The sequence below is a fragment of the Prosopis cineraria genome, unplaced genomic scaffold (assembly GCF_029017545.1).
Source record: "Prosopis cineraria cultivar Desert tree isolate PC_DT_omini unplaced genomic scaffold, ASM2901754v1 PC12, whole genome shotgun sequence".
NCBI lineage: Eukaryota > Viridiplantae > Streptophyta > Magnoliopsida > Fabales > Fabaceae > Prosopis > Prosopis cineraria.
The window spans coordinates 28765041-28773107 of NW_026555343.1; positions in this window are offsets into that span (position 1 = coordinate 28765041).

Consider the following 8067-nt stretch of genomic DNA (forward strand, 5'->3'; position numbering starts at 1 on the left):
TCTCAATTTGTGTTGGAAGTTTGTGAATCACTCACTTTGTTTATTTTCCAGTGTTAGTTTCATTTGTAAAATCATTTTCACCTAACTATGTGTAGCTCAACTTAATCAAATTTACTTAGTCTTTTGCTTGATCATTGTTTTTAAACAAATCCTCGAGGGAACGATACTTTACTCATCTTATATTACTTGCTACGACCCGTTCACTTACGGTGAGCAACACAAGTCTTGCCTTGATACCATCTTTGATCTTTCCCGAAATATGAAGTAATGAACCAATCAAACTGTCACACACATTTTTCTTAATGTGCATCACATCAAGAAAATGTCTCACATATAAAGATTGCTAATATGGGAGGTCAAAAAAATAGACCTTTTCTTCCACCCACATATCCTAAGATGCTTTGCAAAAGGTTTGCCAAACTTGATATTCAAATTCTTCACGTTGTCAAAATATTGCTCACCTGTCAATGGCAAACGTGCCTTACTTTCTTATGAATTCCCATTACAAGCTTTTTTTAGGCATCGATAATAATGATTAGGATGCAACCATCTATGATGTCCGAGATAGATATTCTTCATCCCATGTTCTAATCTAACTAAATGTGTGCCATCTTCACAAATAAGACATCCGAGTTTTCCTTTGATACTATGCCCTAACAAATTACCATATGCTGGAAAATCATTGATTGTACCAAACAATAATGCTCTTAAATTGAACCTTTCCTCTCTATGTCCATCATATACCTCAACACCGTGCTCCCACAACAATTTTAAATCTTCAATTAAAGAAGCTAAATATATGTCTATGTCATTTCTCGGTTGTTTTGGCCCCAAAATTAGAATGGATAGCATCATATATTTTTGCTTCATACATAATGGAAGTAAGTTATAAATTACCAAAATAACTGGCCATATACTGTGACTACTACTTTCAAGCCCGTGTGGATTCATTCCATCAGTAGATAATACGAGGCAAAGGTTTCTATCTTCTGCTCTAAAGTCAGGGTAATCGAGATCAATCTTTTTTCATTGAAAAGAATCAGGTGGATGTCAAAGCTTTCCATCTTTGATCTATTCATCCGCATGCCATGTCAAATTTTTTGCATCATCTGCACTACTGTACAGCCGTCTGAATCTAGGTACAATGGAAAAGTACCATAATGCCTTCTTTGGACTCTTCCCATTCTCTTTGTAGCACAAGGCATTACATTTTGAACACTCCATTAATGATGCATATTCATTTTTAAATAATATGCAATCATTAGGACAGGCATGTATTTTCTCATAACTCATACCAATTAAGCGTAGCATTTGTTTTACCTCATACATAGTCCTTGAAAGCTTGTTGTTTACAAGTAGAAGTTGTTTTATAAGTGTAAGATTTTTGTAAAGCTCTTATCACTCTATCCATTGCTCACTTTCAAGTTTTACAATTTCAATACTGCTGACAACTTTGTGAATTCAGTGCAACCAACATACAAGGGCTTCTTTGCATCACTTTTCAACATCTCTAACATTTCAGGACAATCCTCAAGTTCCCTTTCAATTGCATTGGCCATCTCTTCAAGACAGTCACCCTTATAAGTATCTGTGTCATGATCATCTAATTCAAAGCTTCCTTTATACTCCCAATTACTAGTAGACTCACCCCCTCTAGTCTCTCCGTGCTTATGCCAATACTTGTAATTTTCATCAATTCCATAGCACATTAAATGGTCTTCCATCTCAGATGCACTAATTTGCTTCAAAAGACCACATCTTACACAAGGGCACACTACTCTTCTAGGGTCTTTTACATGCTCAAGAGCAAACCTCATAAACCCTTTTACACCATTCAAATACTCTTTACTTAATCGATTAAAAGACATCCATTCTTTATCCATAACTTTTTAATCTAAAAGACAATTCATTCAAGAAAATGATGATAAAAAGATTATCAATAAAGAAATTGACTACTCTTCATATAATATAGAGTAATTAATGAATCATGAGTCACAATGCATAAGCATTCACATACTCCTTCAACCACCGATAAAAATTCGACAACATAACAGCATAAAGAAAGTATTTCTTAGGGTAAGACCCTCTTTTCAATCTTGGCATCTCACTGAACAAACTAATTCCAACTATATACAATCACAAAACTAACAAAATTCTCACAAAATAGCATTTTCAAATTAACTCTAATTATTATAAAATTCGTTCAAAAATCATAGAAAAAAGAAAAATACTATAAACATCATTTTGAATCAATGTTTTCTATCTCATTGATCATTCTAAGATTACACATATCCTATATTAGCAATCTCAAGTCAAAAACAAATCATTTTTTACCAAATGTAAAAATATCAATAAAATAGCAATAATTTTTACAGAAACCGGGTGTGAGTTTTTGTCACTAAAATGAAGTCCAATTGTAATGAAAATTGGTACACTAGTACATTTCAATATGTAGTTTTGAACAATAAAACTACTCTGATCAAACAATGCACAAAATTTAAATTAAAAATTATTGAAATAAATCAGTCAAAATTCGAAGAAAAATACAATGATCACAAATATCCCATTTTGATCACTAATTTTTATCTTAATAATCATCCTAAGGCAAAGCATATCATCTACAATCATTCTCAAGTCAATAAAACACCAGACATTAGCAATTTTCGACACCCCACAATATTAAAATGGGCAAAAAATGAGGAGAAATTTAAACAACAAAAATCAACTAATAAAACAATCCATAATATTAAATAAATCAATCCCATAATCTAGAAATCTAAGCATATTGAAAGAAAATGAAGAAAAACTATAGACATCACAAACCCATGTACCTTGGAGAAGAGAGGCCGAAACACAAAGAGGAAACAAATGAGAGAGGCAACGGACAGTGTAGGAGAAGCACTTTCATATCGACGAGGGACCAAGGTAGTCGAGGGCACAAAGGAGGCAGATTGAGAGATTTTTACCGATTTCATGTAGAAGTGGAAAAGAGAGAAAACAGAGACGACGAACGGGCGGGAATGAAAAAATAAACCTGAAAAATGAATAAAAACGAGAATAAATGACGGGTATATGAATACCCGTCATTTATTCAAGAATATATGATGGGTGTTTTAACACCCATCATATATAAACAAGACTTTAAATGACGGTTGTTTGAAACAACCGTCATTTAAAGCCTAAATTTGTTTATTTTTTTTTTTAAATCAAGAAAATGAAATGTTGGCCATGAATATATGACGGGTGTTTAACAAACCTGTCAAATATTGTTCCGGACTTTAAATGATGGGTGTTTTAAACACCCGTCATTTAAAGTTTTAAAATTTTTTATTTTTTTTAATTTAAGAATCTGAAATGGCGGGCACCAATATATGACGGTTGTTTGTATAACCGTCATATATTGTTTGAACTTTATATTACAGGTATTTGAAATACCCGTCATTTAAAGTTTAAATTTATTTTTATTTTTTTTCTTCCAATAAATAAAACGTTAGGCTGAAATAAATGATGAATTTTTTTTAATACTCGTCATTTAAAGTCTAACAATATATGGTGGTTGTTTTAAAATCCATCATTTATTTTCTTACCATCATCCGCCTATCTTATATATGATATGTTTTTATTTAACTGTCATTTTTCATGGCGTCTTATATTTACGTTTTTGTAGCAGTGATTTCAGAGATGAAATTCCCAAAAAAGAAGGAAGAATTATATCCTCCTCCCAAAGGAAGCCCCTTAGAACTTGTTTTAGATGTCCGTGCACGAACGCGGCAGTGGGAGTCACGACAATTCACCAGATGAGACAGACCAAATGTGTTTTACATCCTCAAACTAATCTTAATTAAGATTATATACAGATTAAATAACAAAAGAATATGTATTCAAATGAATGCTCCACCTTTTCAATAATTGACATGTGGTCTAACACATTAAGGATCATGTTTATTTTTAGAAGTGAAGAGTTAATAAATAAACAAAAATTGTTAAAAGCTAATAAAACCTATATATATCAATAAAAGACTATATATAAAGACTGGAGGGGAAATATGTATATTTAAGCAGTGAAAACATTTGAGTTTAGGTTTAGGAACCTTATAATTATACTATTTGCACTTTGCAGTGGAAAAATAAAATCTCAGATTATGAATACGTAAACAGGTTTATATTATATGAAAGAGGATTTGTTTGCCCCCCTTGTTTATATTATACCCTCCTCCCAAAGAGAATTTATTATTAAATTTTTTAGAGGTATTAAATGAGGGAAAATTTTAATAAAATGAGTCATATTTTATATATTTATTACATTTTTTAAATATATGTACAATAGTCATAAGAAAAACGATAATTAAATGGATGGAGTATTTTATAGGAGAAAATTCCAAACAAAATGAAAAAAAAAAAAGTGAAATATGATAAGCTGACTATAAAGTATAATGAGTTGACTGCACAAATTGTCTTTGTTGATGTGGTAAATGTGTAAATTATTATATCTTAGTAACTTTAAAAGCTCAACTGCAACAAACATTATTGATTTGCACTAAGTTCAGGTGAGTCAACTTTTAAGAGCCTGTGATTAAAAAAAATGAAGGGCGCTCTTTTGAGGGAAAAAAAATTAATGGGTTGCTTCGTAGAAGTTAAAAAGAAGAAAGAAAGAAAGTGGAAGAGAAAGGAAAAATGTGGTGAAAATAGAATTTTAAAAGACATCAATTAACATGCACATGAAAACATGTATAATTTTTAATTAAAATATGTATTTATAATGTGAAAATATTAAAATGCTCCAAAACCCCATTACAAGCCACTGTGCCATAACCTCACGTATCTCTCTTTTTCCTCTCTCCTATTCCTTCCCTGCATATATCCCACTCTGATCCTCTCTCAGACGATGCCTCAATTCTCTCATCCTTGCTTTGCCTTAAATTTTTTCTGTGCAATTATTGACTCTTCCTCCAAAACCCAAAAAACAAAAACTTCATTCTCTTGCTTCACAAATCTTCATTCTCTTACTTTAGCAGATAATCTAAAACAACAATCGATATCTCAAATTGAAACTAATCAACACAAGATCAGATAATCAAAACCCCAAATGAAAAACAATCCACCATTATTAAAATCTTCAAATTGTAGACAATCAAGAATACAAAGAAAGAGGAAGAGCGTGAAATTTCCAAACGAGCTCGGGGAGGAGATAGTAAATGCTGGCGATAGTCGCGGCGGAGTTGGGAGACACCATGGATGAGGAGGTGGAGAAGAAGATGCAGGTGGAGGACGTTTCAGTGCGTGACTGAGCACAGCCAGAGCACGCCGTCTTCTCGCTCGCTTCGTCGCCGGCTTCAGTCGAGCTCCATGGTTGTCCTCTCATGTTGTCGTCAACAGAAGCTTGGAGGGCAAAGGAATTTCATTTCCATTTTCACTTCTCTAGTCTCAAGCATATCAAACAAGGCATAAGGGCTTCACAGTATTACTCTCTTTGTTACCAAACACAAGCAATATTACCATTTTTCATAGCTGTACGTTTTCTTGCTTATATTTGAGAACTAAGAGAGAAACAATCACCTTGTTCAATCGGTGCTCTATGCGGCCACCAAGTCACGGCTATTATGCGGCAAGAGATTCAGCTGCTCCATCCTCCTATGCCGGTGCCGGCGGCTGCAGCGGACACAGAGGTGGTATATTTTCCGGAGCCAAGGGATAAACTCAGGGAGCACAAGAAGGACATAGAAAAGGAACCGAAACTTCCAGAGAGAGGGAGGGAGAAGCAAAGACGCCAAAGAAGCCACTGAGAAGGAGCCGAGAAACCACGAAATGGATACAATTAGCTGAGAATAGAATAAAGCAGGAAGCCAACGTCGAGGCAGGGACAGGTAATAATAGCCCAGAACACTGACGACGGAAGCCATGGAGGTGACCGGCCGGACTTGGAACAGAGAGGGCCCAGTTCCGACGGCCTGGATCTGAAGGAAGCCGAGCAGAACTGGGATGATGAAAGCGATCATGGAGTGTGGAGACGTGAAGTTTTTAGGAGCTACGTTGAGAATGATCGTGACAGGCTGTGATCTGAACTCTATGAATCCCAACATTAATGGAGGTTTGCCAGTGTAGATCAGCAAATGATGAGGTTGTTTCATGATCATCATCAGGAACAAGATCTGACATTTTCGACAAAGAGCTTTAAGGTAGCGAGATTCTTAAATCAGAGGAGCTAGGGTTAACTTCGACCAGACGTTTAGGAAGATGATGAGATTGGACGAAGAACACCTCCCAATTACAAGCGAAGCTTCTGGCTAAAAAGAGATGCTTCTCAAAGCCTTCATGTGAGCAAAAAAAAAAGAATTTTCCTCCTATTATTACCATTACATTCTTCGCCCCATCAAAAACGCGTGCAGAGAAATTTCATTTTAGTTGCGACGAGCCTACTGCGATTTTCTCCATGGCCAGCGACTTGCATTTCAGCATACAAGAAATCAAGAATATGAGCATATATACAGAGGTGGAATGGTAAATACTCGCCCCGTCCCACCCATCTCTCCCCCAATTTATAAATCATTTTCTGGGGAGATTATGATTTATCATTTATGAGTATTTAAATTATGATTTGTGAGTATTAAAATAAGGGAACTTTGATAAAAATAAAATTTTATTAATGATTTTTTCTAACATTGTTTTTCCCATTATATTCTCTTTTATTTTTTTACTCCCTGTGCGAAAGTCCTTTAGTCTTGTTCAGTTCGATCCAACCCAACACAATTCGATCTAATCTGGATAAAAATTGATCTTTTAACATAAAAAAGACTAGGCTCTTTCTTTGAATTGGACTGAATAAGAGACCAAACATCTGAACCACTTGGTCCAATGTAGTCCTACATATTTATTTAATATAATTAAAATTAATTTATTAATTATTATTACAATAATAATAATTAGTAATTTTTTGTGTTTTGTACTTATGAAGTCATGAATATTGAGCAAAATTTCAGCTTAACCAACCTCGATCTTCTCATTTTATTAGTGAAATATGTCGTTAACTCAATATAATGAACTTTAGACTTTTTTAAAAAATAGGTTATTCTTTATGAAAAAAAAACTTAAATAAATGAACCCTTGTTCTTTCGTTAGCAAAATGTTGAAAAAACGAATACAAGGATTCGCATATGAGCGAGACTGAGTCCACAGATATAGTATATTGATGCTTATTAGAAAATAAAAAATTAGGGAGATGAATATCTACTTTAAAAAAACCAATTTAAAATAATTCTGTTAAGTTCATAAAAGAGATTAATACTGACTGGGAAAATAAATTGCTTCCATGGTCTTTGAATGATATTTTTCCTAGGATTGAAGGGCTCTAACCCCCCTAAAACTCATCACACTACATAGAACGAAGGGAAAATGTCAAAAAAAAAAATCTTCTTAAAATATGCAAATCATAATGATGAGACCCGTGAAATATAATCTTTACTTTGTTTAAAAATGTAAGAATTTTTAACTGAATCTCACCCCACAATAAAGTATTTACCTACTTTCAAACTAATCTTATTTTTTCATATTTAGACCTATTAAACACCCTATAATAAATATAAAGTCAACATCAATAAGGACACTTTTGAAAAAAAAAAGGCAATAATTACATCTCAAAAGACTAAAAATATCTTATATTTTTAAACATCCAACTTCTCAAAAAATGTATTATATTTTTGAACTGAAGGAGTAATTCTTTTTAAATTCTTTAAAACTTTGTTGACATTAATGTCGTTTGTCAAATGACTATAATGACCTCAATTTAAAATATCAATGATTACTTTAATTTAAGTAATAAGTACATTTCTCCTGTTAATGACTATAATGGGATAGAAAATGACAAGTTACATTGTAATTTTTTAAATTACAGAAGTTTAAATATTGTAACTATTAATGACTATTTTGTTTCAAATAATGACTTCTTAATGACTAAAATAGAATAGCAAATGACAAACTTTGTTTTGCAAATTTTTTAATCATTAATCCATTTATTTTTTTAAAATTGGGGTATCATAGTGATTTTATAAAAGACATTAACATCAGAAAGGT